Genomic DNA, 12,145 nt, shown 5'->3' on the forward strand with positions numbered 1-12,145 from the left:
CTTTCAAATTTTGTTCCCAGAAGTTCTTTTGGCATTCTATATATTAAAATAGTGGTTGGGCCCTAACCGGTTTGGCTCAGTGGGTAGAGTGTTGGCCTGCAGACTGAAGGATCCCAGGTTTGATTCCTGTCAAGGGCATGTACCTTGATTGCAGGCACATCCCCAATAGGGGGTGTGCAGGAGGCAGCTGATCGATGTTTCTCTCTCATTGATGTTCCTAACTGTCTATCCCTCTCCCTTCCTCTCTGTAAAAAATCAATAAAATATATTTTAAAAAAATAGTGGTTGGCATGCTCTATTACTAAATTGTACATGATGTCAACTTAACAATTGTATGCAAATGTTAATTCTTATTAAACTACCCATACTGCACAATTATCATCTGTATGCACATATTTGAAAAGTTGATCATTTACAAAGTATTTGCATATATCTCAGTTGAAACTCATTATAAGCCTTTCAGGTAGGTGTATCGGGTTATACTAGCTGCTGAATAGTGAAGACAATTAGACTGCTTTGTTTCTATTCTTGGAGTTGCCAGTAAACTTGCTGAAAATGATCTTAATCTTCTATAAACGACTTAACTTTTCTTGTATCCTATTTCCTTGTCTGTAAACTTAGATTAAAAATGGTAACTCCCTTGCACTGGCCAGTGTGGCATAGTTGGTTGAGCATCATCCCATGAAACAAAAGGTTGCCAGTTCAATTCCCAGTCAGTGCACATGCCCAGGGTTGCGAGCTGGATCCCCATGACGGGGTGGGCAGGAGACAACCAATCAATGTTTGGGCACAAAACAGTGACCCCTGCCAGCACCCCTGTCTTAGAGTAAGCCACCCCAAGTTCCTGCACCAATGCCAGACAATCCAGTTCCTCCACCTATGTCCCCGGTTCTCTCAATGGCACCGCCCAGTGCTGGATCTCAGAGGGACCATGTAAATTCGTGTGCTGGCCTTTTAAGAGGAACTGCCTGAGTCTCCAGCAGACTCCATGTCACTCAGCTATACCTCTGATGATTTTTACAGCCCGGAGTTATGGGGATTTCCTTCCCAGCTCTGGAACCCTGGGTTGAGGGTCTGGTGTGGGGCTGGGACCCTTGCTTCCAATAATCAAAGAAGATTCCTTATCTTCTCTGATTGTTGGGAAAGGAGGCCCTCATAGTCTTCTCACTGCCACTCTACCCTCACCTTCTTCAGTTGTGAGATGCAGAACTATCCACGGGGTTGTTGTGAGGACTTCATTAAGTAATGCACGGAGAGGGCTTAGAACAGTGTCAGGCACTGCTGGGTATGTTTAGTATTCTTGCTATTGTTAACACTGTCTTGAACCTTTCCAGGGGGCTCTAGGCTTAAAGCTAGCCGAGGCCCTACCTTCACAGCGTAGGTATCTCTTCCCATTTAAAAACTGCCACATGTGGGTATCGGACCAGCCCATTCTATACCTCTGCCCCTCCTACCAGTCTTGATGTACTTTTTTCTTTACTCCTCTAGTTGTTGGCCTTCCATTCCACCAGATTTCAGGCCATTCTGAATGATGGTTCTTCTGTATTTTAGGTGTAATTTTGATGTGGTTGAGGGAGGCGGCAAGTACCTCATTTACCTGTGAAGCCATCTTGGTTAAATAAAACATTTTTAAAAAACTCTAGAATTTCTTTGCCTCTGTTTATTCTTTTATAAAATATTTTCTCTTGCTTGCATGATGCTTACACACTCCAGAATGTTTGCATTCATTCTTCTGAAGCTTCAGAGAAGGTGAATCAAAAGCCATCAAGCCATAGAAGTTTTGTTTGTGACAGGAAGAAAACAGATGGGAGGTAAACAGGTTTCAGTGCACTAGGGATATTAATGGCATTGCATAAAAATAAGTAATGCTAAGTAGCAAGCACATTACTTTTATTTTTCTCCACCATATTTTCCCAAAATCCAATGTCACAGACAGAAGATAATTTTTAATAATAGAAGAGGTAGACAGAAAATTAGAAAATAAATTTTTCTTCCTTATCACAGGGCACCAGAAGGGCACAGATTAAAGTTGTGGAGTTGATATACTAAAACTATATATAGAATTCCGACTATAATAAACCTTTTGTGAATTTCAAAGTTAACATGGAAGAGCTTCCACCTCATGATGATAATAGCGCGTATTTATTCTACAAATTGCATGGTCATCCACATTTTTAGGTATGTTGGCTGGATTTCAAAGTATGTAGCTGTTATGCATTTGTTGATGGTTGGACTTGATATTGTCATTAACCAGAGTCCATAATGAGAGTCACTACTGCTCAGAGTCTTATGAACCAACTAGAGGCCTGTTGCACAAAGATTCGCGCCATAGGCCTTCCTTCCCCTGGCTGCTGGCACCGGTTTTCCTCCAGCACCCGGGACCCAGGCCTTTGGTCCGGCCGCAGCAGAGAAACCAAGCCTCTTCAGTCTTCAGTCATCAGTCTTCAGTCTTCAGTCTTCACTCCAACCGGAGCCTTCAGTCTTTGCTCTGTGCCTGTGTATGCAAATTAACCACCATCTTTGTTGGGTTCATTTGCATAGTCACTCTGATTGGCTGGTGGGCGTAGCGGAGTGACACCAATTTGCAAGTGTGTCTTTTATTAGTGTAGATGGGCCAGAAATCCCTAAGTTGTTTTGGATAAAAGAGATTCAGGGGTTCTGGGGGACTTGAACAAAAGGTTGGTGAAATCACCAACAAAGCTGTCTGGGCAAGTGCAGCCTTGGCTCTTCCCAACTCTCATGCCACGAATTTGGGGTAGGAGGGTGCTGTCAAAGCAATACCTAAGAGTGGCAATGCTTTTTCCTTATTTCTGTTCCTTCTTTATTTCTCACTGCCAACTACTCTCTATCTCTAGCTTTGTGTGCTGCCCTGCCAAGAAAAAGCAAGTAGCCAGATATGCCTCTGCTATTTCAGCAGCTATAAAGGACTGCAAATGGTCCATTTCTGATGACCAGGCAGAGAGGCTTGGGTTTGACCTTAGATCAGTGGTTCTCAACCTTCCTAACGCCTCGACCCTTTAATATAGTTCCTCATGTTGTGGTGACCCTCAATTTCATTGTTACACATTGAACATAATTAAAGCATAGCGATTAATCACAAAAACAATACATAATGATATATGTGTTTTCCGGTGGTCTTAGGCGACCCCTGTGAAAGGGTCGTTCGACCCCCAAAGGGGTCGAGACCCACAGGTTGAGAACCGCTGCCTTAGATCATACTCAGTCCAGCATTTTTTAATGCTACAGGACCTTCATATGTTGCCTTTTCTGAGAAACAGACTCTGAATTGCGGATTCGCATACAGGAAGTTATTACAGCGGTACTTGGGAGTAACACTGATAGTAGGGAGGAGAAGGAAGAAGATATGGGTAGAGGGAGAAGTCCAAGTCTGATCAAGTTTTAGTGGTAAGTCTAAGCCAACTCCATATGGAGCTCTGAAGCTGGAATGACCTTTTAGAGTTGTCCTGATTTGGGTCCAAATGGACAGGCCCCGAGTCCTCCACGTTGACCAGTCATTGAGTTTGGGCCACCTCAGGAAGGCGGGTTGCTCTTGAGCCAAATGTTTCTCTTCAACTGAGACAGTTCTGGAGAGGCGAGACTGACAGTTGAAAGCTGTCTGCTGAGGGCACTCTCAGAAGTTCTAATCCTGAAGTGGGAGTGTGGATGGTGAGCTACAGTGTTCACCAAAAGGTCTAATTTTAGTGCAGCCAAGTCTCAGTCAAACACCAAGCCTAGCTTGTGATTGAAGAGTGTGATAGCTCCTATAATGTGTTCTGCCTCTCTGTAAGCAGCAGAGTTTGCCCTTATTCAATGTCAGATCTAAAGGTAGGGCCTCGGCTAGCTTTGATTAAGCCTAGAGCCCCCTGGAAAGATTCAAGACAGTGTTAACAATAGCAAGAATACTAAACATACCCAGCAGTGCCTGACACTGTTCTAAGCCCTCTCCGTGCATTACTTAATGAAGTCCTCACAACAACCCCGTGGATAGTTCTGCATCTCACAACTGAAGAAGGTGAGGGTACAGTGGCAGTGAGAAGACTATGAGGGCCTCCTTTCCCAACAATCAGAGAAGATGAGGGCTTCAACCTGGGTAGTGGGTTGTCCCAGGTGCACCACTGAGCTTTCTTATTTTTTCTGGATTTTCTTTATTCTCTAGGTCAGCGGTTCTCAACCTGTGGGTCACGACCCCTTTGGTGGTCGAACGACCCTTTCACAGGGGTCGCCTAAGACCATCCTGCATATCAGATATTTACATGACGATTCATCACAGTAGCAACATTACAGTTATGAAGTAGCAACGAAAATAATTTTATGATTGGGTCACAACATGAGGAACTGTATTTAAAGGGCCAGAAGGTTGAGAACCACGGCTCTAGGTGCTCCCAGAGGAGCAAGGTGCTTCCCCACATAGCTGGAAAAGGCAATGTGTCAGCCTGCGAGGGCATTAGCTTTCTAAGAAAGGACAGACTCTCCCTGAAGGCTTTTCTAAGTTCTAAACAAGAGTAGTTCTTGAATCAACTTGAAAACATACTTCAATCTGTCTTCCATTTATAAAGACAGAAATTGTGTGGCTTTACTGGTATACAAATATCCCCTCCCCTTGGCTTTCTAAACCCTGGGTGATCTTTCAGTTTCTGCTGCTTATGAGACAGAGAACCTTACCACTAAGGCAGCGGTTCTCAACCTGTGGGTCGCGACCCCTTTGGCGGTGGAACGACCCTTTCACAGGGGTCGCCTAAGACCATCCTGCATATCAGATATTTACATGATGATTCATCACAGTAGCAACATGACAGTGACGAAGTAGCAACGAAAATAATTTTATGGTTGGGTCACAACATGAGGAACTGTATTTAAAGGGCCAGAAGGTTGAGAACCACTGCTCTAAGGGGAGGCTGTTGGCCCTTCCCAGGTCTAAAAATTTATGTTGCGATCAAAGTTGCTAGTAATAAAGAGGATTCAGAAGAAAAAAGAATTAGAAACATACTGAGAATATAAAGGGTCATGTATTACTATAAATAACTGAATATGTTTTTTACCTGTGGTCTGGATTCATGAGACAAAATTAATTCCTGTGTTTGATAAACTTGGCTGTGTCCTAGGGGTTTCAATGCATTTTAAAATTAAGATGTAGAATGGCTTTACATCTTAAATCCCGCTCTCTGTCCTTCCACATCATCTCTGATTTTGCAGACTTAATAGAGATGAAAGTACCAAGGACATCTTCAAAGAGAAGGTTACCTGAGCAGCTGCCACTCAAGTTTTGCCTTTTCAGACTGTCACCTTTTCACTTTGTCTTCACCTATGCCCCTCACAACTCACAGCCCTGAAGCTTGAGGGTACAAGCTGAATTTAAGTAGATAAATCATAGGGGGATTATAGAATCCAATTCAACAGGGGGAAGAAATGTTCAAGTGCAACTTCTCAGTTCCATGCTATAACATCTCTAAGTCACTGTGCTAGGCGATGCCAGATGTGTAGGCACAGACCCTACCAAAGGCCCTCGGTGCAGTGGGAGAAAAGAGAGACACTCAGAAATGTCCTGCACTGGTATAGAAATGATCACCGGCTTAACAGATGTAGAGGAAATGTGTGCAGATGAGAAAAATAATCATAGCTACCATTTATTGACTACTTACTAGAGGCCATATGTTTTACTAACATCTTTTTATTTAATCATTCTAACAACCATAAATGAAGTACATTATTATTATTGTCCTCATTTGCTAGTGAGGAAACTTGGCTCAAAGAAGTGACATAGTTTGCCTCAGATGGCTCAGCTATTAGATAAGAGAGTCTGGATTCAAATCTAGAAATTTTTGACACTAAATCCTTTACTGTCAATTACTATACTCTTCTGCAGGCACCCACTGTTCTAACTTAAAAGTTTGAGGTGTGTTTTGCACTGAATGTGGAAGACTGAGTAAAGCACGCAGTAAAAACAGGAAGATATATATTCTGGGCAATACAATTAACACAAGTAAAGTTGGAGATGGGAAAAATTCCTGGGACTCTGAAGGTGGCAGCAGGAATGCCCACTGCACTAGTGAGTGTGTGTTTGGAGGAGGTGTTCAGGAGGGTGAGGAGGAGGAAATAGAGAAATAGTTGCATGAGGAAGGGGGAGACAGATTAAGTATAGCTGTGATCTGAATCAGGCAGCATACCTATGGAAGTTTTTCAACAAATCTGTGTGCATTCCTGACATTCAATGTGATAAATTTGTGCAAAAATTTGTGCAAAAATTTATACACATCACACACACACACACACACACACACACTCACTCACAGTAGCAGTGAGGTCTGTCCCCCAGATAATTGAGCTCAGCTAATTTAAAAAGCTGTATTATTGAGAAGATATGGAAACAACCTAAGTGTTCATTGACAGATAAGTGGATTAAGAAGTTGTGGTATGCATATACAATAGAATACTACTTAACCATAAGAAAAGATAAAATGTTTCCATTTGCAAGAACATGGATATATGTTGAGCTTATTCTGCTGAGTGAAATAAGTCAGATGGAAAAGGATAAAAACCATATGATTTCATACATAGGTGAAATATAAAACAAAAAAGAAACAAATGAATGAACAAACAAAACAAAAACAAACAATACAGACAATAGATTAGTGGTTACCAGAGGGGAAGAGAGTTAGGGGAGGGTGAAATGGGTAGATGGTGTCAAATATATTGTGACAATAGAAATTAGACTTTTGGAGCAATCAAATTATAGCATGTACAGATATCAAATTATAATATTACTAGAGGCCCGGTGCACAAAAATTTGTGCACTGGGGGGGAAGGGGGTCCCTCAGCCCGGCCTGTGCCCTCTCGCAGTCTGGGACCCCTCAGGAGATAATGACCTGCTGGCTTAGGCCTGCTCCTGGGTGGCAGAGGGCAGGCCCAATCCCTAGGTGCAGCCCCTGGTGGGGCTCAGAGCAGGGCTGATTGGGGAGTTGGGGCGCCGCCCCCTGTCATGCACAGAGCAGGGTGGATTGGGAGGTTGCGATGCCACCCTCAGTCATGCTCAGGATAGGGCTGATTGGGGGGTTGGGGCACCACCCCCTATCACACTCAAGGCAGGGTCAATGGGGAGGTTGCGGCGCCACCCCCTGTGATGCACAGAGCAGGGCCAATCAGGGGGTTGGGGCGCTGCCCCCTGTCACACACAGAGCAGGGCCCATCAGGGGGTTGGGGAGCTCCCCCCTGTCACTCACAGAGTAGGGCCAATAGGGGAGTTAGGGCACCGCCCCTGTCACACACACAGCAGGGCGGATCAGGGGGTTGGGGCGCCACCCTCTATCACCCACAGAGCAGGGCCGATCAGGGGGTTGGGGCGCCGCCACTGTCACACTCAGGGCAGGGCCAATGGGGAGGTTATGGCTCTACCCCGTCACACACAGAGCAGGGCCCGTGGGGGGGGGGGTTGGGGTGCCACCCCCTGTCACACACAGAGCAGGGCCAATCAGGGGGTTGGGACGCCACACCCTGTCACACACAGAGCCGCAGGGCGATCAGGGGGTTTGGGCGCTGCACCCTGTCATGCTGATCTGGTGCCAGGAGGCCTCACGGCTCCGCTGATCCCAGTGCTGGGAGGCATATTACCCTTTTACTATATAGGATAGAGGCCTGGGGGCCGGCTGGTTTGCCCTGAAGGGTGTCCTGGATCAGGGTGGGGGTCCCCACTGGGGTGCCTGGCCAGCCTGGATGAGGGGATGATGGCTGTTTGCAGCTGGTCACACACCCTTCAGGGTGGGGGTCCCCACTGGGGTGCCTGGCCAGTCTGGGTGAGGGACTGAGGGCTGCTTTCAGGCTGACTGAAGCTCCCAACCGCTCCTTTTTTTCTTTTTTTTTTTTTCTTCTGGGCCAGCTTTAGCTCTGGCTCTAGCTCTGAGGCTTCCGCTGCTGGTTTGTTTGCCGTTCTATAATCGAAACAATGTATAACTTCAGCTCTGATATCCCAGCCGGCTATATTTGTTAGAATGTTTCAAACTGCCAGCAAGCCTCATGTTCGCTTCCAACTGCCTGGCTGCCGGCCGCCATCTTGGCTGACAGTTAATTTGCATAAGGATACGCTGATTAGCCAATCGGAAGGGTAGCGGTCGTACGCCAATTACCATGTTTCTCTTTTATTAGTGTAGATTAGTGGCCTGGTCCAAGAAATTTGTGCACGGAAGGGGGGGGGGTTCCCTCAGCCCAGCCTGCACCCTCTCCAATCAGGGACCCCTTGGGGGATGTCTGACTGCCGGTTTAGGTCCTATCCCTGTGGGACATCCCTCTCGCAATCTGGGACTGCTGGCTCCTAACCGCCCACCTGCCTGCCTGCCTGATCTCCCCTAACTGCCTCTGCCTGCCTGCTTGATTGCCCCTAACCCCTCTGCCTGCTGGCCTGATCTCACTCCTAACTGCCTCTGCCTGACTGATCACCCCTAACTGCCCTCCCCTGCCAGTCAATTTAGTTCTGATTGGTCGGTTTCTATGCCAGTCAGCATCAAAAGCTCTGCCTCCTAGGCAGCCATTGGCTCCTCACAGTTGACCCAGATTTTGTTCTGATTGGTCAGTTTGTATGCCAGTCAGTGTCTCTGGGCCTATCAACAGGGCCTAATCAGAAAGGCGGGGCTGATCTGCAGCCCAGGTGGAGGCCTGGAGAGAAATGGAGGCATGGCTGCTGGCCTGGCCAGGAGAGAAAGAGAGAGGCAAGTGCTGATCAACAGCTGCCACACAGGCTACAAATCAGACCCTGCTTCTCTCTTCAGGCCTCTCTCTGGGCCTGATTTGCAGCCCCCTCAGCAGTCAGTGATGGGTCGCCATGGCAACCCAGTGCTGGTCGAGCCTCTGGTGGTGACGGAAACAGGGTTTTACATATTAGGATTAACCTATGCTACCTTAACTGTATTGTAGAGCAGTGCTGCTCTTGCCCAAGATGCTGATTCAGGACATCTGGGGTGGGGCCCAAGAATTTGCATTTCTTTTAAAATATGTATTTTATTGATTTCAGAGAGGAAGGGTGAGGGAAAGAGAGATAGATTCATCAATGATGAGAGAGAATCACTGATTGGCCGCCTCCCACACGCACCACACTGGGGATCTAGCCCACAACCGGGTATGTGCCCTGACCTGGAATCGAACCAAGACCTCCCAGCTCATAGGTTGAGGCTCAACCACCAAGCCATGCCCACCGGGCAGAATTTGCATTTCTAACCATCTTCCATCTGATGCTGATGTTGTAATTCTGGGGACCAAGTTTTGCATGGCACTGGTGCAGAGCAGGGTATGACTTTGCTGTAATTAAAAGGTGAGAGGTTCAACATTTGAACATTAAAATCATTCGTTTTCTGAGACCAATGCCATGTTTGTGTTCCTGTCTCCAGCTTTGTCTTCCCCTCCCTGTTCCGTTCCAGGCTCTACTCTGTAGCTGTACAGTATTTCAAAGACAGGAGTTTGATCATGTCGTTCTCTTGCTTTGGAATGTTAGGAGCTCCCTTTGTCTTTGAGTGGTATCTGAATCCTTTCAAAGCCCTTCTTACCTCATTAATACCTTGCATTGTCCTTTATAGGACACCTCATGGTTCGCCGAAAAAGCCACATTGCCTATTACCTACATCTAGAATGTCAGTGTCCTGGAGCCCACTCCTCTTCACTTGGTTAAATTCCATTTCTTCTCCAAGTGTTACCCTATGAATTAACTCCATGGGAAGGTCTTTCAAAACCTTGGGCAATGCCCCTCTAGGGTCGCTGTCATACGATGCTATATAGTATAGAAATGGTGTGGTGATAAGGCTAAGCTCTCCACTAATCTGGGAGCTCCTTGAAGGCAGGCACTGAGTCTTGGCACTTAGTACATAAATAAACTTAATAAGTTATGAATAAACTAGAGTTATTCCACACCTGGAAAGAATTAGCCATCATATTTGTTCTTCCCAGGGCAAAGGATTATGTGCATTCTTAGTGTCTGAACCACCATGGGAAATAATTGCCCCCAAATAGCATAAGGAAATACCAACATCTCATTCATAACACAGAAAAAGCTGCATCTGTTCTAGGATTTTTCCACCTAGGCATTACAAACCACAAAAGTAACTGTTTTGTCTCCACAAAGAACAGTTTTGTGTTTTTGTTTTTGTTTTTAACAGCACACTCCCCAAAAGGACACTTCTTCTGTTGCATTTTGATCTGTCTTGATTTGATTTAAAGTTTGGAGATGGGGTCTGACCTTATCTATCAGTGGCTGAGCCGTTGTCTCATGAAAATGTAGTTTGAAACTCATTAATAGAGTAGCCTGTATATCATAACTTAGAAGCTCTGGGTTATCACTGATGCTTGCAATTGCTATGGAAACCGGGTTTATATGCACCTTTCAAAGAGTCTGCTTTAAAACAGGGGTAAAAAAAGGAAAATGGAAAAGAGGATTCGTGAAAAAATTAGATATTAGTACCCAACATGCACAGGCAGGTTCACTGGTGCAAAAATGCTCTCCCTACACAATGCTAAAAACAATTCTTTATATTTTTAGGTGCTAATAATGCATAACCTTGTATTAGAGAACTGTGTTTATACTGGCGAGGAAGAATGCCTAAGGCCGCTTTCCCCTGTCCCACCCCCGCCACACATACCACAGATGCACACAATTTTTAGTTCTCCCCAGCCTCTTTGTCATCTGTATTCTTTTTAAAAAATATATTTTATTGATTTTTTAGAGAGAGGAAGGGAGAGGGATAGAGAGTCAGAAACATCAATGAGAGAAAAACATCGATCAGCTGCCTCCTGCACACCTCCCACTGGGGATGTGCCGACAACCAAGGTACGTGCCCTTGACCAGAACCGAACCTGAGACCCTTCAGTCCGCAGGCCGACGCTCTATCCACTGAGCCAAACCAGCCAGGGTGTCATCTGCATTCTTAAATGCTCTAAAATCCCCTGCACATGCAGCTCCAGCTGCTAAAGTCGAATCAGTGTGGACACTGGTACAAAGCTCAGCCTCATCTGCACCCCCACAACCCCAAGAGTGTGTGAATGCGCTATCATTTAGCTGATGGACTGCCTTTTCCAATTTTAAAATAATAGTGCTAATTTGATCAAGTTTCTTATAAAAGACTAGTGTCCTGGTGCACGAAATTCACGCATGGGGGAGTGTCCCCCAGCCCGGCCTGCACCCTCTCCAATCTGGGAACCCTCAAGGGATGTCCGACTGCCAGTTTAGGCCTGATCCCATAGGCCAGTGGTCGGCAAACTGCGACTCGCGAGCCACATGCGGCTCTTTGGCCCCTTGAGTGTGGCTTTTCCACAAGATATCGACTTCTGTGCACGGGCCACGAAGTTTCAATCGCACAGTACGTGCGCGGCCGCACGTGGTATTTTGTGGAAGAGCCACACTCAAGGGGCCAAAGAGCCGCATGTGGCTCACGAGCCGCAGTTTGCCAACCACTTCCATAGGCAGTTGGACATCCCTCTCGCAATCTGGGACTGCTGGCTTCTAACCGCTCACCTGCCTACCTGCCTGATTTCCCCTAACCACTCTGCCTGCTGGCCTGCTTGCCCCTGACTGCCCCGCCCCCACCTGCCCTCCCCACCAGCCTGCTCACCCCTTACTACCCCCCTGATGGCCTCATTGCCCCCAACTGGCTCCCCCACCAGCCAGATCACCCCCAACAGCTCCCCCCACCAGCCTGATCACCCAAAACTGCCATCCCATCCTGGCCTGATCACCCACAACTGCCCTCCCCTCTTGGCCTCTAACTACCTCTACCTCGGCCCTGCCACCATGGCTTTGTCCAGAAGAACATCTGGAAGGTCTCCTGGAAGGTCTCCCAGTCTAATTAGCATATTAGCCTTTTATTAGTATAGATAGAGGCCATCATATTTGTTCTTCCCAGGGCAAAGGATTATGTGCCCTGGATTTTTCCACCTAGGCATTACAAACCACAAAAGTAACCATGGGTAGGGGCCAGCTGGTTTGCCCTGAAGGGTGTCCCGGATCAGGTTGGGGGTTCCCTTGGGGGGTGGGGCAGCCTGGGCGAGGGGCCTGAGGTGGTTTGCAGGCCAGACACACTCCCATTGGGGTGGGGGTCCCCACTGGGGATGGTGCCAGCCTGGGCGAGGAGCTGAGGGCCATTTTCAGGCTGGCCATGCCCCCATGAAGTGAGGG

This window comes from Myotis lucifugus, unplaced genomic scaffold (genome assembly GCF_000147115.1).
Source record: "Myotis lucifugus unplaced genomic scaffold, Myoluc2.0 scaffold_76, whole genome shotgun sequence".
Taxonomy (NCBI): Eukaryota; Metazoa; Chordata; class Mammalia; order Chiroptera; family Vespertilionidae; genus Myotis; species Myotis lucifugus.